The 26496-nt window shown below is 37.4% G+C and overlaps 1 pseudogene; it reads right to left on the reverse strand.

Moving 5' to 3' along the window:
• Positions 1–19251: 19251 nt before the first annotated feature.
• Positions 19252–20522, reverse strand: LOC112825805 (acyl-CoA (8-3)-desaturase-like; annotated as a pseudogene).
• Positions 20523–26496: the final 5974 nt, after the last annotated feature.

Raw genomic sequence — 26496 nt, forward strand, 5'->3', positions numbered from 1 at the left:
CTATTCTATGACCCAGCAATTGTACCACTAAGTATTTATCTAGAGGATACAAAAATGCTGATTCAAAGGGGCACCACTTTGCACCCTGATGTTTTAAGGAGCCCAAATGTCCATCAATTGATGAATGGATAAAAAGAGTAACACACACACACACACACACACACACACACACACACACACACGAATATTACTCAGCCATCAAAAAAAGAAATCTTGCCATTTGCAATGACATGAATGGAACTAGAGTGTATTATGCTAAGAAAATCAAATCAATCAGAGAAAGACCAATATTATGATTTCATTCATATATGGAACTTAAGAAACAAAACAGATGAACATGGGGGAAGGAAGGAAAAATAAAATAAGATAAAAACAGAGAGAGGCAAACCATAAGAGACTCTAGTTACAAGAACAAAATGAGAGTTGCTGGAGGGGAGATGGGATAAATGGGTAAAGGGTATTGAAGAGGGCACTTGTTGGGATGAGCCCTGGATATTATAGGTAAGTGATGAATCAATAATTCTACTCCTGAAACCAATACTACACTATGTTAACTAACTTGAATTTAAAGAAAATAAATAAAAAAATAAAAATGATTATAATATTGTTTTAGATCTAATCAGATTATTTATTGAAGATGAAAGTAAAATTCCACACTTTCAGTGTCAAACCTTGTAAAGGTGTGGTTTTGGCAGAGAACTTCCTTTTGCAAGGAACTGAAATTTTTGGTTGACAATACAGTTGATATGAATCATCTGTCTGATATGATTGTCATGGAGGCTACTACAATTTAGGCTAAACTAATAGAAATGTGTAGTTCAGAGAATAATGGAGGCATTGCCATTCTCTTTTCTGGGTGTGAAGCCACACTTTGCTGATTGCTTCTAACCTAAGGGCTACAGTTTAGGAAGAACATGTACAAGTTGAGAACATTTAAAGAGAGTGACCAGGAAGGAGATGGTACCATGCCACAGAAGAACTTTAGGGGACATTGAAGATATTTAATTTGAAGAAATGAAGTGTGTGTGTGGGGGGGGGGAAGGTGAGTGAGGTGAATGTGAAATAGGTATATTGGCAGGTCTGCATTCTATTTTTTAGTTACAACATGTAGAATTAGGATTAAAGGCTGTGTTCTAAATGAGAAATACTTTTGTTTAATTAAATTAGAAGAAGTTTCTGAAGAGCATAAGTAAAAATTTTAGTGAATCATTAAAAGATCTGCATGATGATTCTTTCATGCTTTTGTCTTGACTTACAACTCCAGAAGCTGTTCACTTTCATAATTTTGTCTGGAATTAGGGTAATCTTTTTACTGGATAATAGTCAAAGCTCAGTTACGGCTTTGAAAAGTCAGGCTCCCAACTTGAACTGTGATACAGAGAAGAGTCCACATCTCTACTCAGATTTTTGCCTTGAAAATAGAACTTTTAATTAATATAATCAATAACCGATAGTAATATGAACTTTAAAAATTTTGATATACGATAAAATGCAAGATTTAAAGATGTGAACACTGGTTGAAAATTAATAAGAAAACCTCAAATTTTGTTTACGTCTCCTTATTTGTCTCATGCTATTTCTGTTCAGACTTAAGTAATACAACTCATTCTGAAAGTATCTTAATTTTAGGTCCTATCTTTCCAGGAATCATAGCTAGCAGCTGTTTTCCAATTACAGCCACAAAAGCCTTACTCCCTCTTCTAGGCTGTTGGCTGGCAGAGACAAGGTGTTCTCAGGTATTTTATTATTCCTGATCAGCTGCTGGAAGGTTTCTGTCCTCTTCCTGTAAACTCTTTTTCCTTTGATACAATAGAAAGAGGAAGAAACAGTTGTATAGATTGTTCTTCTGTGTGAATCCTCATATGATTTTTATCACCACAATCAGTAGCTTCCCTGCAGTTTCATTTCAATGTTCTTTTACCATAGTTAGGGTGTTATTGCTAATTTAAAAATAAAGATATGGCTTACTCATTAAACACTGCTCTGATAGTTCTGTTAGCAATGGTCCTAAAAGTTTTCCAGATCATTTACAAACCTGTATCTGCTTCAATCTGCTTTCAATTACAGTCCAAGCTTATTATTAATACATTTTAAAGCATATTTAAACATAATATCATTTGGATTTTAGAAACAGAAATGTAAAATAAATTTGAAAATAGAAACCTGCAGCTTTGCAGCCATGTAGACTGACTACCTAAATGATTTGCTTATGTTTTCACTTTTAAAATACATTTTACTAAGATGGTGGATTAAGAAGACCCTAAGCTCATCTCATCCCATGGATACTACTAGATAACATTTACATTAGCATATATAACTCAGAAAATGACCCAAAGACTGGCAGAACAAACTCCACAACTAAAGGTAGAGAAGTGGCCCATTAAAAAGCATAGGAAGGGCAGAAATGGTGTGGGGAGGGAAATGGACAGGGGCCCAGCAGTGGGGGGCAGGGAGCCAAGGTTAGGTGAAGGAGCTGTAGGTGAAGAAGGGCAAGGAACAGACTATCACAACGGGGAAGAAGAATCCCCATAATATTTGGCTTTGAAAACTAGAGGGGCCAATGTCATGAGTTCTTACAACCAGCAGGACTTAAATCCTGGAATCTTAAAAAAATCCGGAGGTCTTAACTTTGGAAGAGCCCTGGGGCAATAGGCAGCTGAGTCCCTGGCCTTAAAGAGACAGCAGGACAAATAGCCCTTTGAGTTTCAATGTAGAAGAAGCAGTTTAAAAAACTCCCAGGGCACAAGTGAAGGACAGTTATTTACACACCTCAGAGCATGTCCTGGAGGGGCAAGTTTTACAGAAGGACTTCTCCCAGGATCAAAGGAACTTGCAGGTGCCATCTCCTTTCCCCAGTCTTCAGCATAAACAAAATAAACACACGGCCACCTGTGGGAACCAGGGTGGTGCCCACATTTTCTATCTAACTTGCTGACACGATCTGCCCCCATGTACTTCTGTGGATCTGCCCTTCTAAGTCACATTTGCCTCAGTCCAGGCACTGTGGGTCCTCTCCCCAAGAAGACCAGTGCAAAACTTGCCAATATCACATCTCCTGACCCATGTGTTTTATGGGGCCTTGGTCCTGGCAGCAGTGCCAGCAGCAGGTACTGTGGAGTCTGAGGTGCAGCTTGTTAAAAGTGCACACCCTGCCCATGCAGCCCAGTTATGATGGCAGGTCTCATTTTGCAAGCAGACCAGTGGGTACCTTGTGAAAACAGCATGCCCCACCCTGGCCAGGGACCAAACACTGCCCACAACAGGAAAAGAGAAACTCTGCAGATGACAGGACTGAAGGAGAAAGTGACCAGGACACAACAACTGGGTGCATACAACACACATACTACACACTCCTCCAGTGCCTGTTCTCATGAACAGGGGACATTGTACTGCAGGGCGCTACAGGCCCTCTTCTTCATAAGGCTATTACTTTCAAGCGTAGGAGACATAGCTGACTTCTCTAACACAGAGAAAGAGACACAGAGAATTAGACAAAATGAAGAGACAGAGGAATATGCCCCAAATGAAAGAATAGGACAAAACAATAGCAAGAAAACTAAGTGAAACAGAGATAAATAATATGCCTGGTAGAGAATTTAAAGTAGTGTTCATAAAGATACTCACTGGACTTGAGGAAAGAGATCAGTGAGATCCTTAACAAAGAGATAGAAAACATGAAAAAGAAAAATTCAGAGATGTAGAACACAATAAATGAAATTAAAAATACACTGGATGGAATAAATAGAAGGCTAGAGGAAGCAGAGGAAAAATTAATGATTTGGAGGACAGAGTAATGGAAAGTAATCAAGCTGAGCCGGTAAGAGGAGAAAAGTATATAAAGTGAGAATAGGCTTAGGGAACTCAGCAACTCCATAAAGTGTAATAACATTCACATTATAGTGATCTCAGAAGAAGAGAGAGAAAAAGGACACAAATTTTTTCAAAGAAATAATAACTGAAAACTTCTCTAATTTGGGGAAGAAAACAGATGTCCAGATCCAGGAAGCACAAGAAACCCCAACAAAATCAACCCAGGGAGGTCAACACAAAGACACCTAGCAATTAAAATGGCAAAAAGTAGTGATAAAAAAGAATTTTAAAAGCAGCAAGTGAGAAGAAGACAGTTGTGTACAAGGGATACTCCATTAGCCTATCAGCTTTTTCAGCAGAAAATTTGTGGGCCAGATGTAAGTGACATAATATATTCAAAGTGCTGAAAGAAAAAAAATCTACAGCAAAGAATACTCTATTCAGCAAGGCTATCATGCAGACTAGAGGGAGAGATAAGGAGTTTCCCAGACAAACAAAAGCTAAAGAAGTTAGCTTCTTTGCCATCCTTACAAGAAATGTTGAAGGGGACTCTTCGAGTGGAAAGGAAAGACCAAAAATAGGAGTAAGAGAAATAGGAAGCACAAAAGCAGTAAAAGTAAAAATAAGTATATCTGTAAAAATCAGTAAATGGATTCACAAAATAAAAGAATGTAAAGAATGACACAATATACCACAAATATGGAGGGTGAGGAGTAAAGAACAGGCTCAAACTTAAGCACCATCAACTTAATATAGACTACTATATGCAGAAAATGTTATATACAAACCAAATGGTAACCACAAATCAAAAACCAGTAATAGATATGCAAAAAATGAAGAGAAAGGAATCCAAGTATATCACTAAAGAAAGCCAGCAAACCGTGAGAAAAGAGAGCAAGAGAAGAGAGGATCAGAGGACTACAGAAACAACAAAGCAAATAACAAAATGGCAATAAATACATACCTATCAATAGTTACTTTGAATGTAAATGGATGAAACACTCCAATCAAGATATAAGGTGACAGATGCATAAAAAAAAACCTATACGCTGCCTACAAGAGACTCATTTCAGACCTAAAGACACCTGCAGATTGAGTGTGAGGGGATTGAGAAGTATTTATCATGCAAATGATGTCAAAAGAAAGTGGAGGTAACAATACTTATATTGGACAAAATGCACTTTAAAACAAACACTGTAACAAGAGACAAAGAAGGACACTATATAATAATAAAGGGTACAATCCAACAAGAAGATATAACAATTGTAAATATTTATGTCTCCAATATGGGAGCACCAAATACATAAAGCAGTTAAAAACAAACATAAAGGAACTAATTGACTGATTGATAGTAATACAATAATAGCAGGGGATTTTAACACACCTCTTACATCAATGGACAGATCGTCTAAACAGAAAATCAACAAAGAAACAGTGGCTTTGAATGACACATTAGACCAGATGGATTTAACAGATTTATTTAGAACATTCCATCATAAAACAGCAGAATATGCATTCTTTTCATGTGCACATGAAACATTCTCCAGAATAGATCACACATTAGGCCACAAAACAAGCCTCAACAAATTCAAAAAGATCAAAGTCATACCATGCATCTTTTTGGATCACAATACAGAAAACTAGAAATCAACCACAAGAAAAAATCTGAAAAGAGCACAAATACATGGAAATTAAATAACATCACTAAACAGTGAATGGGCCAGCCAGGAAATCAAAGAAGAAATCACAAATTATATGGACAAAAATAAAAATGAAAAAACAATGGTTGAAAACCTTTGAAATGCAGCAAATGCAGATCTAAGAGGGAAGTTTAGAGCAATAAAGGCCTACCTCAAGAAGAACAATCTCAAATAAACAACCTAACCTTACACCTAACGGATGTAGAAAAAGAACAAACAAAACCTAAAACCAGCAGAAAAAAGGAAATAATAAAGATTAGAGCAGAAATAAATGATACAGAAACTAAAACTAAAAAACAAAAACAAAAAGCCCCAAACAATAGAACACATCAATAAAACTAAGAGTTGGATCTTTGAAAAGATAACAAAAAATTTGATAAACCTCTGTCCAGACTCATTAAAAAAATAAGAGAGGACTCAAACAAAATTACAAATGAAAGAGGAGAAATACCAACTGACACCACTGAAATACAAAGGATTTTAAGAGAATATTATGAAAAATTATATGCCAACAAATTGAACAACCCAGAAGAAATGGATGAATTCCTAGAAACATATAACCTCCCAAAGTTGAAGCAGGAAGAAGTAGAAAATTTGAGCAGACTGATAGCCAGCAATGAAATTGAATCAGTAATCAAAAAAACTCCCAGCAAACAAAAGGCCAGGACCAGATGGCTTCACAGGTTAATTCTACCACACATTTAAAGAAGAGTTAATACCTATTCTTCTTAAACTTCTCCAAAAAATAGAAGAGGAAGGTAAATTTCCAAATGCTTTCTATGAAGCCAGAATTACCCTGATACTAAAATCAGATAAAGACACCAGAAAAAAAAAAAAAAGAACTACAGGCCAATATCTTTGATGAACATAGATGCAAAAATTCTCAACAAAATTTTGGCAAAACAAATCCAACAATACATTAAAATAATCATTCAGCATGATCAAGTAGGATTTATTCCCAGATGCGAGGGTGGTTTAATATTCACAAATCAATCATTGTGATACATCACATTAATAAGAGCAAGGATAGATACCATATGATCATTTCAATAGATGCAGAAAATGCATTTAACAAAGGACATCCATTCATGATAAAAACCCTCAACAAAGTAGGTTTAAAGGAAACATATCTCACCATAATAAAGGCCTTATATGAAAAACCCACAGCTAACATCATACTCAGTGGTAAAAAACTGAGAGCTTTTCTCCTAAGGTCAGGAACAAGACAAGGATGTCCACTCTCACCACTTTTATTCAACATAGTACTGGAAGTCCTAGGCACAGCAATTGGAAAACAAAAAGGCATAAAAGGCATCCAGATGGGTAAGGAAAAAGTAAAACTGTCACTATTTGCAGATGGCATGATACTGTATATGGAAAACCCCAAAGACTCTACCAAAAAACTATGAGAACTGATAAATGAATTCAGTAAATTTGCAGGATACATTATCAATGTACAGAAATCCCTAGCATTTCTATACACAAATAATGAAGCAGCAGAAAGAGAAATTAAGAAAATAATCCCATTTACAGTTGCACCCAAAATAATTAGATACCTAGGAATAAACCTAACCAAAGAGGTGAAAGACCTGTGCTTTAAAACTAGAAAACACTGATGAAAGAAATTGAAGACAACACAAAGGAATGAAAAGACATTCCGTGCTCATGAATTGAAAGAACAAATATTGTTAAAATGTCTATACTACCCAAAGCAATCTACACATTTAAGGCAATCCCTGTCAAAACCAACATCATTTTTAACAGAACTAAAGCAATTCTAAAATTTGTATGGAACTACAATAGACCCAGAATAACCAAAGCAATCTTGAAAAAGAAAAACAAAACTGGAGGTATCACAATTTCAGACTTCAAGTTGTATTAGGAGGCTGTAGTCATCAAAACAGTATGGTACTGGCACAAAAGTAGACATATAGATCAACGGAACAGAATAGAAAGCCCAGAAATAAACCCACAGGTATATGGTCAATTAATCTTTCATAAAAGAGGCAAAAATATGCAATGGGAAAAGATAATCTCTTCAACAAATGGTGGTGGGGAAACTGGACAGCTGCATGCAAAACAAACGACCAGTTTCTTACACCATACACAATAACAAATTCAAAATGGATTCAATACCTAAATGTGAGATTTGAAACCATAAAAATCCTAGAAGAGAGCACAGGCAGTAATTTCTCTGACATGGGCCATAGCAACATCTTTCTAGATATGTCTCCTGAGACAAGGGAAACAAAAGCAAAAATAAACTATTAGAACTATATCAAAATAAAAAGCTTCTGTATGGCAAAGGAAGCAACCAACAAAACTAAAAGACAACCTACAGAATTGGAGAAGATACTTGCAAATGACATATTTGATAAAGGGTTAGTATCCAAAATACATAAAAATTTATGAAACTCAACCCTAAAAATTAATCCCATTAGAAATGGGCAAAGATATGAACAGACATTTCTCCAAAGAAGACATACAGATGGCCAACAGAACAATGAAAAGATGCTCAACATCACTGATAATCAGGAAGATGTAAATCAAAACCGCAATGAGTTATCACCTTACACTTTTCAGAGTGGCTAAAATAAAAAACTCAAGAAACAACAAGTGTTGGTGAGGATGTGGAGAAAAAGGAACCCTTGTGCACTGTTGGTGGGAATGCAAACTAGTACAGCCACTGTTTAAGACAGTCTGGAGATTCCTCAAAAAATTAAAAATAAACTACCCTACAATCCAGTAATTGCATTACTGAGTATTTACCCAAAGAATGTGAACACACTAATTTGAAGGGATGTATACACTGCTATGTTTATTGCAGCATTACTTAAAATAGCCAAACTGTGGAAGCAGTCCAAGTGTCCATTGATAGAGGAATGAATAAAGAACAAGTGGTATATATATATATATATACACATACATACTATGGAATATTATTCAGCTATAAAAAAGAATGAAACCTTGCCATTTGCAGCAACATGGATGGATCTAGAGAGTATAATGCTAAGTGAGTAAGTCCGCCAGAGAAAGACAAGTACCATATTATTTCACTCATATGTGGATTTTAAGAATCAAAACAGCAAAAAAAGAAAAATAAGACAAATCGAAAAACAGATCCCCCCCCCACAAAAAAACCAGACTTTTAACTATAGAGAACAGAGGGCTAACAGAGGGGAGGTGGGTAGGGGATGGGTGAAATAAGTGAAGGGGATTAAGACTACACTTCTCTTGATCAGCACAGAGTAATATATAGAACGTTGAATCACTATTTTGTATACCTGAAACTAATATAATACTCTATGTTAACTACGCTGGAATTAAAGTTAAAAAATACATTTAGTCTGGATGTCTTGGCTTGGTTTGTGAGGTGTATAACTGAGTGTTAAATTCCTTAGGAAGCTCAGTCCCAGTGGAGTTTATAAGCAAGAGAGACAAGTGATTATTTAATTGACATTAAGATATTCACAAAATAGAATTGATATTCTTTAAATTTACCTTTGTTATACTGATTCACTGAAATATTCTAAATTCTCCATTCCTTTGGAAACATATGCTAACTATGGTCAGGATATGCTGAGTGCCCACAACTAGTAGACTAATCTTTACCAGGCGTCTATGCTTCTTCCTACACCAGTTGAGTCATTTTCTTACCAAGAATGAGTTTTTGGTTCCCCAGTATATTCATGATAGTTGTATATATTTTTGTAATTATATATGATAAGTAAATATTGTAGAAACTAATGATACTGAGTGTGGATGAAAAAGGTATTGTTTCTATAAGTTGAATACTTTAGAAAGATGATAAAGGTAAATAAAAAATAATCCTATTGAATTATATATGGGCAAGACAACTACAAAAGATTGGGGAAGATCTTAAATTTCCAAAATATTTGCACGCACATTGATTATTGTGATAGTGTTTAGATTTTCACTCTATTTCAGTAAAATGCATAGTGAGATTCATGGGTTATTGCAAGAAAGATATTTTAGGATTTCAATCCCCAGATTCGTACCTAAAGAAAAGGCCATGGTACTGAAACTAACATAACATTGTGTGTCAACTATACTTCAACTGAAAAAAGAGAGAAGGCCTTGGTTCTATATCAATATATTGGCAAATGTAATACATGCTTTTAGACAAAGACATTAAGATATGTCTATTTTTGATTCCTTTTTAAAACTAACTTTTTAAAATTTACTTAGTTACCTGTAACTTTGCTCACACATGTTAAGAGGACTTTTAGAATGATGAGTAACAAGAACAAACTGAAGATAATTGTTTTGGTTCAAAAATTGCCAGAGTCATGAAATGAGAAGGCAAAGCATGAAAAAAATTCTTTGGAATAGAGTTTATTCCTATTAATTGGGAGGGTGATAAGCTACTGGTAAGGCTTTGGTTTGTATTTTTCAAAGTCTTTGCATAAAAATAATCTCATGTGGAACTGAAAGAGACTTCTTCAACAGGAAAACAACTGTTCATTCCATAGGAATGTAGACCTTTTCAAGTTTTAAATGGAGTGACATGGGTGGTGAGTGATTCTTCCTGAACATAAATCTGGGATTTATTCTTAGACCATTAACTCCTCAATGACGAACTCTTTTTGATGTTTCTGCAATGGCAAGAATGCTAAACTGGGAGTCACAAGAATTCTAAATTTTAGCATTATTGGCTTGACTCTCTCAATGTAGCAACTGTCAGTGGGACAAAATGGTAACAACTTCTTGTCCTATGTGACAGTCTTATTTTGGGATTAAGTGAGACAATGCAATGGGCACTGCTGTGCAAGAAGGAAAGCCCTATATACAAATGACAGGCATTATCTGCTGTGGCTAAAGCACAGTAGATATTTAATGACTTTTGTCCAAACACAGACTAGAGAGAATATTTTTTTGCTGCGTTCTGTTGACATATATTACATGATTGCAGAGTCCTCTTAGGGGATTTGAACATTAATTCATCCATAGCTGATTTTTCCATTTCAGCCCAGTGGGGCATGTTAGTGATCTCTCTATAGCCAAGAGGAAGAAAAATACTGTGAGTGTCAACACTGCACAAGGAAATCTGCTGCCTATCGTCTCTGTGTGAAATTTTTACCTTGCCTTCTGGTATGCCAACTGAAGTCTAAGAGTACTTCTCATCATATTTATTGATGAGTTTGTCCAAACTATCTAAAAGAGCTTCAATAACCACATTGGTTTCTAAAATAGGTAAAGTTATTTGTTATAACTGGAAGGATGATTAGTTTCATTATAAAAGATAGTACAAAACATGTTATCTGGTATGGTAAATACTCTTTTATCTGGAGGCAGGCATTGAATTTTTCTTTAGGTCTCTTTAATTTTTTTCCTTTGGCTTCATCTTTGATAAATAGTGAAATTCTGGGATACATAAATATATTTATTAGAATATGCCTCTCTCTTCAGGCACTTCCTGCCCACTTCCTTAGCATGTAAACTCATTCTTACCAAAATGGTCAATTAAAATGAGAATATTTATTTAGGGGTGATGTGTTTCAGGACACACTACCCCAAAATGGGGCATCTTGGCATCTTGCTTTTTGCAAAGAGAAGGAATTTGAGAAATGGCATGTGCAAGAAGGACTTTCTGACCTTCCCCTCTGTATCAGGATGAAAGGAGCATCCTTATCTCTAAAGATAAAGGGGCACAGAGAGGAATCAGAAGGAACAGGCTCTGCTGTTTCCCCATTTACTACACTTATCTCCTACTCTTTGTCCTATCCTTCTTTCCATGACTTCCAGTCTTCATCAAACCTAGCACAAAAACACCCAGGCTTAACTATTTTCTTTAGGTCTTCATTCCTTATGAAGGCTCTCATGTCACATAAAACTTACAGTAAATAAATTTGTATACTTTTCTCCTATTAATCTGTCTTTTGTTACAGGAGTCCCAGTCAAGAACTTAGAAGAGTAGAAGAAAAAGTTATTTTTCCTCCTCTACAGGGGGATGTATGTTGATGTTGCTTTCATAAAAATACAACTGTGTACTACTGCTCAGTATCATAAAAAAGTACACGAATAAGACTATTATTATTATGGGTTTTTAGGTTCCACCTAAAACCAAAATTCAACTGTCATTTACTGAGAGCTTGCAGGGCTCCAGTCTCTAGAGCCTAAAAAGTTGATCTCATTTAATCCCTCTATCAACCCTGAAAAGTAGATATTTTGTACAGGTAAGGAAACAGATGAGTGAAATGACTTGCTTAAAGTCAAAGAAATTTTAGGAGGATGAACACAAATTTGAACCCGAAACTCTGAATCCTAGGAATAGGCTCTTGACCCAGTGGTTTCAATCCTATTGCACAGGAGAATCATCTGAGACATTTTAGGAACATTCCCTCATCTGGGTAACACATCTTAAAATTATTAATTGAATTTGGATGGCAGTGGCACATGATTCCACTGTGCAGTCAGTGTTAAAATACAGGTTAATCAATATGTTTGGTTCCCTAAAATCTAATGACAGAGCAGATATGAAACTTGGTTCACTTTTTTTAGTTATGTTAATCACCATACATTCCATCATTAGTTTTTGATGTAGTGTTCCATGATTCATTGTTTGCGTATAACACCCAGTGCTCCATGCAGAACGTGCCCTCTTTAATACCCATCACCAGGCTAACCCAACCCCCCACCCCCTCCCCTCTAGAACCCTCAGTCTGTTTCTCAGAGTCCATAGTCTCTCATGGTTCATCTCTCCCTCTGCAGCCATCAAAAGGAATGAGATTTTGCCATTTGCAACGACGTGGATGGAACTGGAGGGTGTTATGCTGAGCGGAATAAGTCAATTAGAGAAAGACATGTATCATATGACCTCACTGATATGAGGAATTCTTAATCTCGGGAAACAAACAGGGTTGCTGGAGTGGTGGGGGGTGGGAGGGATGGGGTGGCTGGGGGTTAGACATTGGGGAGGGTATGTGCTATGGTGAGCACTGTGAAGTGTGCAAGACTGTTGAATCATAGACCTGTACCTCTGAAACAAATAATGCAATATATGTTAAGAAAAAAAAAACTTGGTTCACTTTTTCTTCTTTGTGTTGTTTCATGTAAGTATGAAGAGAGCTGTAACTAATGTTTCCGTCCGATCCCCACATGCAGGCTAAGCCTTAGGAAGAGCTTGTCAGCAAACAGCACAGGTAGAACATTGGCAAAGAAATCCATTGAATTTAAGATGATAAAAATTGTGTTGTTTGATCTTGCTTATTAGCCTAGATATGTTCCCTAGATAGAAATTCAAGTAGATCAGAGGTTAGTGTGAGATTCTATCATTTTTCTAGGCAAGGACTGGTTAAAAAATAATGTGAAGTCAGCTGGTCATTACCTTAACTTAGGCTAAATCTTGTTTAAAACATTTAGGCTGAAAGAAGTGAAGCTACATTTCTTGGTAAACTTTTATGGAGCTCCGTTCCAGCAGTTTAATAGCTCAGCATATTCATTTAATCTACAAAATTATCCAAATAAGGACAGTTCGAATTTGCCTATGTTCAATATGCTAAAGTTACTTGTTTAACTGATATATTAAAGTACTACTAATGCATATGTCAGTTTGTGGAGTATGAGATTTTATTCTGATTTTCATCCGGGATGGATGCCTCATCTAAACACATGAGAAATATAGGCTGTCAGAAATTTCTTGCTTTGACTGCTTTGTGTTCATGTATTCTGTCAGGTAGATCTATCTCTCCCTACCTATGAATTCAGTGTGCTTGTGGTTTGGTCTTTATATTGCCCAGGGTAGGGAATAAAGAGCCTTTGCCTCAGAGTGTAAGTATTCATAAAATTGTATTAGTATGTAAGTATGCTCTTTTCTCCCTTGGCACCTATATTTTCACCGGGGTTCTAATGCCACTTTCCTAATGCCAGGACCCCATGCCTTGGGTCATGCTTTTCTATTCCTCTTGGTTCCAGAACCCAGAGATTAACTGGAAACCCACTATTGCTCTTGCCTTCCTGCTTGATTATTCTTACAGACTTTGGATGTCTGTAAGAATTTCTCCCCATCCCCATTTCTAAACTTTTAAACTAGATTCATAGTCTTCATGTCTCTTGGATTTCACTACCCTCAAGAACTATCATTTATGTCTTTCTCCCCCTCCAATACCCACTTATTAACTAGATTCACAGACATGGTGTCTCTTGGCCACCCAAAACTGATCTACTAGGGAAACAAGTTTCCTAATAACTGTCAACTTAAGCATCATTGTTTTTGTTTGTTTGTTTTGTTTTTGTTTTTTTAATCATTATTGATCAAGTTTTCAAACCTGACCTGACACATGTTTATTTTATTTATTTATTTGAGAGAGAACACAAGCAGGGGGAGGGGGAGAAGCAGACTCCCCGCAGAGCAGGGAGCCCTACTAGGGACTCCATTCCGGGACCCTGGGATAATGACCTGAGCCAAAGGCAGATACTTAACTCAGTGAGCCACCCAGACACCTGACATATGTTTATAATGTATGTTAAATAATAATTTCTGGCTTCTATCTGCATAATACAAGGGAAGTACTCAGATTTCTAACAACAAAGTTAATATGAATTTTTATATTAAAAATTCTTGATTATTTTGTGATTTCCTTTTAACCTAATGTAATTAATTTTTTTCATTACATTTCTTAGTTCAAAAAATAGGAGACCAAAAGAAAAAAGGAAAAGAATATAAGAAGTGAAATAACATGATGTAAAAGATGTATAAAGCTTAATCAAAACATTTTAATTAACAGTGACTTTAGAAGCCTAATTTTAGCCTTCTCCCTTATATTTGACAAAACCACGTTGTGATCATTATTTTTAGAGGTCAAGTCATAGGTAAAGTGTAATAAAAAATATTACAGGTGCTTATTTTAGTAATTCATATGCAAATATGTGAAAGTCTAACACAAAGCTCAAGCTTTTCTCTGTAGTTTCCCACTTCTTAAAAAGTAAATTTATCCCAATTATCTGTAACATTTATTCTTTCAGACTATTCCTTGACCCCACATAGGAAAATGAGATGGTGTTTTTTTTGGTTTTTTGGTAGAAAGTATTAGGAAAAACAAAGTGATATAATATAAACTGACAGTTTTTACTACCCAAGTTTTCCTTTGTAATGGAATTTGGTTTCTATGTCTTGCTTTTCAGCACATTTTGTGTTTATAGCTTTTGGGGATTTGAAGGGTCCAGATAAATAATAGAGTAATATTTTCTATCATATTGTTCTCTTTTTCCCTACCTTTATTCTGGGAAATTTCTACAACTTAATGAATTTGTTTATTATTATTTTTATTTTGGCCAGGAGATGACTATTGTACTCTGATTTTTCAGTTTTTGTTTTAGGGGTACAATAATTTAATGAATATTTCTGCAAAAATTAATTTAAAAAATTTTTAAATTGTTAACATGTTTGCCTTCTTGTCCCCTGCCCCAGTGATTTTTCTTTTGTTGGTTTGCTTGTGAATAAGAGGGATTTAAAGTTCCCCTTCAGTTTGAGTAAACTTGAGACAGATTTCTTCTTGCCTCCAGGCTTCTGACCTCTGTTTTCTTTAGAGCGTTTAGAAAATTTATAATTGTAAGTTCTTTCTCTCTGCCCCTTTCTGATGTAAATAATTTTAAAAAGATTCTTGCCAGTGTATGTCTTTCTCAAGAAACTGGGAACCGTCTTTTGAATGTAATCATCAAAGAAGACAGTGTTCCTATCCCCTAGGCTGTAGGTGGATAGGAGCTTAACTTTGGGTGGGCATCTTGCTCCAAGTAATAAAATTGCTTCCTGTCCTGAAGATATGAGAAGGCTTACTTTCCTTTTGGTAAGTGCAATTATCAAACACAGATGGCCTATGATCCTCCCAGATCTTAAAAACTCCCTCATCCTTTATTTTAGTGGAGTTGAGTTCAGAATGAGTTCTGGACTCTTTCCCCCATTGTAGTAGCCTTGAATAAAATCTTCCTTTGGTGCACTTTTTGCCTTGACACCTGTTTTTAATTAGTCTACTGCCCTTTTTAAAATTTTTATTTTGTTTAAAATTATATATATATATATTTTTTTCCAATATAGCTAACATATGTGTTGTATTAGTTTCAGGTATATATACAATGTAGTGATTCAATAATTCTAGATGTTACTCTGTGCTCATCATGATCAGTGTAGTCTTAATCCCCTTCATGGGACACCTGGGTAGCTCAGTCAGTAAGCCTCTGCCTTCAGCTCAGGTCATGATCGTGGGGTCCTGGGATGGAGCCCCGTGTCAGGATCCCTGCTCAGCCTGGAATCTGCTTCTCCCTCTCCTTCTGCCCCTTCCCCTGCTCTTTCTCAAATAAATAAAATCTTTAAAAAAAAATCCCCTTTATCTATTTCATCCACCCCCCCCACCTCCCATCTGGTAACTATCAGTTTGTTTTCTGTAGTTAAGAGTCTGATTTTTGTTTTTTTTTCTTTGTTCATTTGTTTTGTTTCTTAAATTCTACATATGAGTGAAATCATGTGGTATTTATCTTTCTCTGACTGACTTATAGTATTATACCCTATAGATCCATTCATGTTGTTGCAAATGGTAAGAATTCATTCTTGTTTAGGGCTGGGTAATATTCCATTTGTGTGTGTTTGTATATATATATATACCACATGTTCTTTATCCATTCATTTATTGATGGACACATGGGTTGCTTCCATAGTTTGGTCATTGTTCTTAATGATGTAATAAACATAGCTGTGCATATATCCCTTCAAATTAGTGTTTTCATATTCTTTGGGTAAATACCCAGTAGTGGAATTACTGGATCATATGGTAATTCCATTTTTAATTTTTTGAAGAATCTCCATACTGTTTTCCACAGTGGCTGCACCAGTCTATTGCTCTTTTAAAACAGCTTTAAATGAGGTATAATTTACATAACATAAAAACTATCTACTTTAAGTGTGAAATTCAATAATTTTTAGAACCATTCTATGTAAACGGTTTGGGCTTGTCAACTGGCAGGATTTATTTTAAGTTGAGCAGGTGGGAAGCCAGCCATGAAGTTGAGGACTCAAAGAACTTTTCTTTGATCATCTTTTATGTATTTTGATCTGAGACCTTCAGATCTTGTTTTTGTTGCTATTGTTGTTTGTTTGTTTTATGCTTTTTATTTATTTTTATTTTTTGTGTGTCTTTTTGGTCAAAATTAACTGTATTTTTTAGTTTTACTTCATTGGGATGTGGTAGCAAAATTGGCACACACAAAAAGGATGCTGATATTGGGCCTAATTAAGGTAAATACCTCCTACCAGGTCGTAGGAAAATGGAGATAGTAACGATAAACATAGAAATCGAAGGTTTTAAAAAGTGAGTTCCAATGTTAGTTCTGCCATAAACTATGTGACTAGAGGTGACTTTTCCTCTCATCTGTCAGTGTTTGGATTTGAGATCAGTCATATCACCATTATAACACTGAACCTTTTGTCAGTGGTGTGTCTGTTTGTAGCCATGTGAGGCCATACAGATTCTGCTGAGGAGACAAGGCCACAGTGGTTGAGGTGCTTTGAGGACCTGGGTTTGGCTCAATAAGCCTCCCTGGGTTTGCTAAATTGGGCAACCTGGTCCCAAAGTCAGATGGCTCGACAGTTTGGTGCATCATACTTAGACCTTAAGTAGCAAGGAAAAGAGGGATGGGGAAGGATCAGCACTTACTCTTGAGTGAGGAAGCCAATGGAAGCAGAACACTTGAATTCTGCTTCTAATTTTTCTACCCAGGCTGTTTGTTTTAAACCGAGTTCTGCCCAAATGGAAAAGATCTAAACTTTTCTGAAACCTCTTTTCTGTGTCTGTGTGTATGTGTATGTTTTAATCTTTCTTTGTTTTAACAAATCTCTAAGTAATCTCCACATCTGCAGAAGTGGTGCCTCTAACCCCACCCTAACATACCTTAGAACACTCATCCCCTGGGCACCTGTGGCTCAGTTGGTTAAGCGTCTGCCTTCTGCTTAGGCCATGATCCTGGGGTTCCTGAATGGAGTCCCACATTGGGCTTCCTGCTTAGCAGGGAGGCTGCTTCTCCCTCTCCCCCTGCCCCTCCCCCTGCTCCTGCTTGCTCTCTCTTTCTCATTCTCTCTTAATTAAATAAGTAAAAAATCTTTAAAAAAAAAAAGAACACTCATCTCCCAGATTGTTTGCCATTCTTTCCTGAAATTAAATATAATCTCTTTTAGGGCTCTGCTTTTCTTTTTAGTTTGAAGTTCTCTCCTCCCAGTGTCCACAATGCTCAATATGCTTAGAGTAGATGTTGATGAACAGGCAAAGAAATAATCCCCTCACATGGACTCAAAGGCCGTTGGTGTGGAAGGCAAGACTCCTGGGGCATAGTCCGATGTTCACTCTCTGGAGATAGGATAAACTGTTTTTATCTTTTAGAACTCAGGAGATTAAAAATTTGTATTTCAGTATTAAACTGATAATGCTTTGTAAGAGGTTATCCTAAATTCCTACCTGGTCTCCAGCAGAGAAAGATATTTGTTCAGAGCTGAGAGAGTAAAATGCCTAACAACAGCAATGATGGTCACAGACTTCTCTGTATCTTCCTATTTCTGGTTTAGAGCTATGAAGTGATTATATGTAACCTACTGCTCCTACTCCAAAGTAATGCTGTAACCTAACTTAGAAAATTTCTTACAGCCCTTAAATTCTTTATGACTGGGATGTATTTTCTTCATGACTGGTAATTCAGTATCTTCTAACTTGGTCACGTGTCCTCACAGACTGCTATTTTATTAAACTTGGAACTATAGGTAGGGTACGAAGGGAAATTATTAGAAGCCCGCTTTTTTTTCTAGGGAGAAGAAAAGATCAGGTTGCCCTATCTGCTCACTTGCGTGTGGAACAAGAACCGGACCCCCCTGTCCTGGAAGTGTTTTGTTTGTTGGGTGGTGGTTAGAAGAGGTAAATCAAAAGCTGAAGGGATTTTTAATGGCTAACAACTCTCTACCAGCTGTTTTGGCAGGACTTAGGACTTAATACTCCCTCAGTACCCTTAATGGAGTATGAGACCCAAATCAGTGCCAGATGTCTTCAGTACCACAGTCCTGGGCTTTGCACCACCTGCTTCTGAAAGTGGAAAAATAGCTTCTTTGGGAGACAGGCAGATATAGGTCACAGCGAGCCCTAGAGAGTGGGCTGGGCTCCTAGGCACTGCATTGTGCCAAGCCTCAGAATTCTAATCTTGTTCAAAATCTTGCTCAGAATCTTGTTCAAAATGTTCAGCTACTCTATCTCCTACCAGCTTGTGAACCTCTGAGGTTTGCAAGTGAGGGTTGAGAAGGCACTGAGAAGGGGACTAGAGAGGGGCTCACCCCTTACTCGAATGGAGTGGAATTTTAGTGCTACATCTCTTCCTGATTCTGGGCTTAGTAGATCCTCCATATTCTTCTAACAACCCCCGACACTTTCTTTGCTCACCAACCATCTGCACCTGCCAAACTAGAAAAAGGAAACAGCAAAACTCTCACATATGTCCTGCAACAGCTACTTCCTTCCTTCGGAGGGACTTGCATGTTCCACTTCCCCCTGTCCCCCCACCCCCACTTTGGAGTCTTCTATCTGTTCCTTGAAGACAAAGAGAAGGGGTTTGAGTCCGAATATTTATTTCCCCAAACCCCACCCCTTCTGAATATTGGAATTGTGGTGGCATTTTTCCCTCAAGATCCCTCTGCTTTGGCTCTAGAGGCTCCTCTTCCAGTTGGGGGGATGTTGTTATTGGCAAAGATAAGCATCTAGCCAGATTCCTTCAGTGAGTAGACAGTATGCGTGAAGGCTGAGAGCAGGGGCTTGGACTAGTACTTTATGCCATGATGGCACACAGGGACTGCATCAGGGAAGCCACTTTGTGGTAACTTCATCAAGGCATTGTGGGGAAAATGTGGTGCTCAATTTGGAAGTTGAGATGTCCACTAAGTTAGTCACTGAAACCAGACATGTAGACATTGCATGTTGCTGGGAGCCAGGTGGAGCCTCAGTCATGATCATTGTACATGGGGATGTGGTTCATCTGTATCACCCACATAAACCAGTTGATTTCTAGGAACCTGACCATGAAGAAAAGGCCAGGAAGCCTTTCAGTCCCAACAACATCCCCTAAGTGAGGAAGACACTGGTGTAGAAAGGGATCATTCAAGTAAGTCCACCCAATTTTTCTGTTGGGTAACAAAATAGAAAATATGCCAATGGAAGTAGAGAGGCAACAAGGCTGGAGGCTCAGTTGGGAAGAAATATTTGTGCTGGTGGTTGTAAGGCATGTACTTTTTCTTGTGTGTCCCAAGCTCCTCAGGGAGGATCTTCCCCAAGGCAAAGCAGAAGGGGCACATGTTGATATCTGGGTCTTTGCAGAAGCAGTTGGCGTTGAGGTGCTGGAGGTGCATGTAGTCCAACCAACTGCTAGGGGTTACTTTCAGGTGGCCAATCACAAAATGGTGTAGCAGGCGGTTCCATGAAAAAGTGTCGAAGAATGACAGATGCCCAAAGTCATGCTGCAGCCAGCAGCCTGGGCCTGAACTGTGCTAAACAGTGCATACAAAGGAGAAAGGGCAGGAAGCAGGTCCCAAAGACCCAAAGAGTGAACCAGGCAGCTACATCCGGCAGCAGGATGTGGAGTAGGTATGGCAAGAGGAAGACATGATTGGCCTTCATGAGCCCCTCTGCTCCACCATGGTCTGTAGCTGCCAGAATGCATCTGTTAGCTCTTTATTCTTAGTAGGCTCAACACTGGGCTGCTCTAGAGACAGCACTCCAATCTGGGAGAGAGTTCATATACTTCCTCACAAGGACCTTGTTGATGTGTGGAAGGCTACAGAGGGATCTGTGGCATTCTGCCCTGAATTGTGGCTGATGGTGGGGGTACTCCCCAGGGTGCCTGGGGTTGAACATGCTGATTTTGTATGGATCATGAGCCATCGTGCCTGGAGTGCTGCACCACCTTGTGCCAGGTGAAGTTGCATGGGGTTGGCCCCTGGGCTAGGGTCTTGGCAGCCACAGAGTTGGGGGCCATCTGCACCTGGCAGTGTTATGCTCCAACAGGGTAGGGGCTGTCAGGCATGCACTTGGGAGCCTGTAGGGTAATGCACCTGTTTTTTTTGTTTTTGTTTTCAAATCAGTAAATACCCTTGCTTATACTCACTGTCTTCCAAAGTGTTTTAAAATCATTGTCCTTTTTGTTCTCTTGCCTGTATATAGCTATCATCTATCTATCTATCTATCTATCTATCTATCTATCTATCTTTTATTCATTTGCTTGCTTGCCTGTATTTTTTTCCAGGAATTTGGGACAATTGCATGTGTTTCCTGCCATCTTGAATTACAGTTCAGTTGTCTTCTAAGTAAAAGTTCTCCCAAGGTGGTCAGTCTGATGGGAGACCCCTACAAAACTGGGACCCAAATTATATATATGTATATATCCTCTTTCTGAGGGTATAAAAGAAGAAAATCCCCTCACACTCTTGAGGACTATAGGAATTTAGCCTTGTGTTTTGAGAGTGGGGAGCAGGGAGGAAATGTCACTAAGAAGTTGTAACCTTAAGCCAGCATGAATTTGGAGGCTAAATTCATGGATTTTTATTGTCTACACAAATTCAAGCCATTAATTTATTAAATTGCTTTGAATCTATGCTACACTTTGTTTTTTGGATTTAAACATCTGTAAAATCAAAATGCATCCTACTAACAATAGCATCTTCTATTCAATGAAATATTGGAGTTTAAAATTTCTTGCCAGAAGCAAAAGCAAATTCTCTCTGGAGTAACACAACTTCATTCTAGTCTCAAAGAATTCCCACAAATAATTTTTCATGGAAAATGAGTAGCTCACTATAAACAATTACTAACCATATGAATAACAAAGCAAACCATGTATGAGAGCAGCAGAAAAAAAGCAGGAACAAATTCTTTGCATTGATTAGATGCTTAGAAATTGAGTAGTTATTCAAGAAAAAAAGAAACTTTTGACAATTATGTTTAAAGAAATAACAGACAAGATTTAAAACATCTTTAGGGAACAGGGAATTATAAAAGAGACCCTAACAGATTTTTAAAAGAACCATATAGATAATCCATAAATGCTTTGAATTTCTTAATATAGTGTTCTTTGTTTTTCCTTTAATGATGTCAAAGTGATGTCATTATTGTATTAGGGTTCTCCAGAGAAATAGACTCAAGAAGGTGTGTGTGTGTGTGTGTGTGTGTGTGTGTGTGTGTGTGTGTATGTGTGTATAGAGAGATTTATTTTAATGGAAGTGGCTTGTGTGATTGTGGAGACTGCCAAGTCCAAGCTTTGTAGTGTAGGCTGGCACACAGAAGACCTAGGGAGGGGCTGATGTTGTAGCTCAAGTCGAAAGGCGAACTGTGGGCTGAATTTTCTCTTCCTTGAGGGGAGTCAGTTTTTATCTCTTAAGGCCTTCAAATGATTATATGAGGCCCACCACTTTATGTAAGATAATCTGCTTTACTCAAAGTCTACTGATTCAAATGTTAATCTCATTTAAAAAATAACTTTGGGGCACCTGGGTGGCTCAGTTGGTTAAGTGTCTGTCTTCGGCTCCTCGTGCGTTGTGGTCTCAGGGTCCTGGAATCAAGCCCTGCTTTGGATCTCCCTGCTTAGCGGGGAATCTGGGGAGTCTGCTTCTCCCTCTGTTCCCCCACCCGGCTTGTGCTCTCTCTCAAATAAATAAAACCTTAAAAAAAAAACAACCTTTTACAACAACATCCAGACTAGTGTCTAACCAAACATCTGGGTACCCTGGCCTATCCAAGTGACACATACAAATAACCATCACAGTTATGTTTCTCATTCTGTACAGTTTTGGCTTTCCAGAATTAGTCTTCAACTCCTGAAAATATTTGCCTCTTGAAGACAACCTTCCTAAACATTTTACTTATGCTAATTTCAGTCATGCAATCCCTTTTTGTAGAATACCGTATTGTTTCTTATTCTTGTGTGGGAAAAAGGCTATATATCTTAAAGCCATATCTTCAGTATGGTCTCTGCTCATTTTCCTAATTTTCCTATATTCTTTTCTATCTCTGAAGTCTGAAAATAGCCTAGTGACATGTTAGGATTTCTCCATAGCGCTCTTGCTTCTGTAAATTATGCATTCTAGTCTGAGCATAGTGTAGTTTGTACTCCATCTATATTACAGATAACGGCTATTGCCAAGCAGTTTTGTATGTAGTTTTTCAGTGCCATGTTGACCCTTGACCCACTAGCCCAGAAATGTCTACCTTCTTCTTTTTGAAGCTAGCACAGTACATGGAAGGTGAAATTTAGAGTCTTGTTTTGAAGATGGTGATACTAGCACCATTGGTTAGAACATAAAGCCAGGGAGGTAATAAATGTGGCTTCTCCTGTGGGTGTCAGTTTCCTTCATTTGAAACTCCAGCCCTAGGGAACTCAAGCCTTTGTGCAAAAATGTGAGTTGGTGAATATTGGCTGTTAGGTAGTTTCAGTACAGAAATATGGGGCAAATCACCCATTGTACTGCTGGTGTTTTAGTAGCAGCATTTTGTGTATGAATTATAGCATCTCAAAGAAATTGTTTTGATTTACTTCTATTTCTTTGACTCCTTTTGTACTTGAAAATAGTACAAACCATGGGAAATCCCTGAGAAATTTTTTGTCATCAAAGACATTTCTACATGTTATATTCTACAGAAAGAATCTTTTTACACAACAGTCTGTATCTGCAGAGATAAAAATTCTTTCCGTAACCTTCTTCAAGTTGATACATATAGTTTATTTTCATACCTTCCCTGTCAGTAACTGTTCTAGCATCACAGTATGAGTCAAATGCATTTCCTGTAACTTTTTTTTTCCTTAGGAACTTCTAGATGAAAGTGACAATTGGACATCTTTGATGGCTGCTAAATCTGTTTTTTTTTTTTCTGACAAGGGGTAAATGGAATTTGTTTTTTCTTAGTTTGACAGCATTTCCTTGTCAAAGCATTTATTCTTAAATGATTCAATAATTATCTAAGAGAGTTTTAGATAATTTTTTTTTTCCTGAGGAGTTTCCAAAGTTTTTAGACCCGAAAGTCACGTCACTTACCTGGCCGCATAAAGATATGTGAGGTGGCTGGGAGAATGAGCAATAGACAAGATATACTTTGTTAATACTATGTACTACATCCAATCCAGAGAAGCCATAATACCAAAGATAGACATCACCACTGCTATGACTATTGGTGGGGATGGAATGCTCTAAGGGGCACTTGTGACATTTTGGACTGGCTACTTCTTTGTTTTGCAGAGCTATCCTCTGCATTACAGGATGGTTAGCCACATTCCTGGCCTCTATCCAGTAGATTCACCCAATTGTGACAATCAGAAGGTTTCTGGACATTGATAAATGTTCCCAAGGGGTAGAGGAGACAAAAAAATGCCCGTGATTGAGAACCACTGCTCTAAGTCACTGTCATAAATCTTGGTCTTATGCAAGGCTGGGGAGAGAAGCACCAAGTTTCAGGAATTACAGTCCACATGATTTCAGTGGGTTGGGATAAGGTGGTTTCTAAAGTGTCTTTTTAGCTTGTCTTAGGATGTCTTTTGGGCTAACAAACTTTTCCTGTGGTTTTCTATTTCTGGTGGAGAGAAGCAGTATTCTCTCACAACAGAAAATGAAGTAACAAAGCCTACCTTGTTTAAAGAGTTAACTCTTCATTAATGGTCAAAGAGACTGTATAGAAATGGTGTATGTAAGTCAAATGTTATGGGCACGGATTCTGGAGCTGGACAGATTAAGTTGGAAACCCAGTCCTCTAATGGCAGACTCCAGGCTGGGTGATCTTGGCAAATCACTTACCTTTCCCCATGTCTCAGTTTTCTACCAATAACAGAGGGATAATGGTAGAATCTATTTGAGGAGTTGTGAGAATTAAATGAGATAATATGTATGAAGTGCTTAGAACAGTACTTAGTTCAAAGGAATGTTGGATAAATGTCAAGGGAAACTAGTAAAATAAGGTATTTTACTAGAAAAAAATGGATACATAAGTTGATTAGGAATTCTGTATTCTGTAACCACATTAACATAGTTAAGCCATGTCTGTTTCACAAGTTCTTTGATAATTATTGATTTAATATTACCATTACTACAAAGAGCATTACAAATGAAGTCTGGTATATAGTGAAGTCTTGACCATGAAAACATGAAAAACTAATTATTTACAGTTTCCTGATAAAAAAAAAATGTGGCCCATAGGTAGATGTTAGTCCTATCCTCAAACATTATTAGAGAGGGGTTTGATGGAAACTTTGTCTTCACTTGCCTCAATCATCAATCCTATACCCCAACTTAGCCTAATTTCAGATATGACAAATATTTCCTGGGCCCCTTTAATTTAGTTAATTAGAAGTGTCTGGCCAGGACATCTAAGCCAAAAGATGCTGAGCATACACATCGGAAAGCTAGAGGTCCGTACCAGGACTGGTGTTCCAGAGTGAGGACCAAAGCAGGAAGAAACAAAAAGATTTAACCAATAGTCACTCAAATCCTCTGAGTCTGCTTATCTTGTCTTCATGCTGTGCTAGGAACACATAGAGAAATTTAGCTATAATCTTAAGTACTGTCTAACTGCAGCCGTATATTTTTGTGGTTTAGATGAAAAAATAAAAAAGTAGGCAGCAGATTTTTATTGTGAGCACGGGTAACTTGGGATTTATAGAAATGTCACCTGGACCTGGATTCCTATTATAAATATGAGTTCACGCTGAGTTCCATTCCTTGTTGTCTTAAAGAGGTTATAAAAAGCCCATGTTAAACCAGATATACAGCAAACATTATATGCATATTATTATTATTATTATTATTTTTATGGCAATAGTAAGAAACTTCATTTTAAGATTCTGGTTGTAGAATGTGATTTTAAAGCATAAAGCAAATATAACTTGTCTAAAGAAATTTAAGACTTAGGGATATAATTGAAGGAAGTCAGTGTGTGGTGTGTACTGGGCCAAGTTTAAGTGGAAAACAAAGGCACCAAAGTCTCTGCAAGGACCTGTTTTGAGTCCCTCCTCTTATGGTAGGAATCACAGAGGAGTGGGACTCACTTGGGCACCTTTTTTAAAGGAGCTTTGCTTATCTGCTCTGGAGGTAACTGTTGGGTTGGTTTTCTGATTCAGTTACTCTTCAAAAACTATTTCAAAGGAGAGTTGACATTTATAAATACATCTATAAAGTGTTAAACTCATATTAGCATAAAGTGTTGTGGGTAGTCTAGTTTATTAAATAATTAGCTACATACACATTTGCCATGAAGTACTTTACACACTTAATTGGGCAAGAAAAAAGGACATCCATATATATTTATTTTTCTGTAAATATAACTAAGTAGCCCAGCCCCCCCTTCCTGCCACCTTCAAACTAGTGAGAAATTGATGTGAATCATTTTTTGTGCATGTTCTCTTTCTTATAGCAGTTGTGTATATATCCACAAAGTTACAGGTTTATAGGAAAATGGGAGAAGGCCTTTAATTTTCACTCCCTCATGACTGTAAAAATCCATAAGGTGGACAGTTTCACTCTAGCCATGCCTGGAAGGGCATGGGGGCCTCACTGAGCCTGGGGCTCTGGTGTGCAGAGTCCAGCATCAGAATTGGGTATTATTTACACTTCTGTGTCCTACATTTCTCTATTAAGATGTTGATCCTGACGGAAGAAAGTTTTAATCCTCTCTGTATGCAATACCCTGCTACTCGTTACTCTAAAGATTTTATCCACCACATTTTATAGCTTTAACTACCTGTGTTCCTAATTTGTTACCAAAGGTTTGCTCTCCTTCAGGGCAGGCTCTGAAAATGCCAGTCCACTGCCAGTTACCAGATATGGCTCTGCTCCATTTTCAAAATCCTCGCTTTGTGTTCCTTTTCCTTTGCACTGGCAGTAAGAAGTTGTTTTGGATAACCTTGGCTTTTTGGCAGAAAAAGAGCAGCTTCCAGACTGAGTAAGACCTGAAAAAAATCTACCCTCTGTGCA

This window comes from Callorhinus ursinus, unplaced genomic scaffold (assembly GCF_003265705.2).
Source record: "Callorhinus ursinus isolate GAN/ISIS: 27379988/994484 unplaced genomic scaffold, GSC_fseal_2.0 scaffold4, whole genome shotgun sequence".
Taxonomy (NCBI): Eukaryota; Metazoa; Chordata; class Mammalia; order Carnivora; family Otariidae; genus Callorhinus; species Callorhinus ursinus.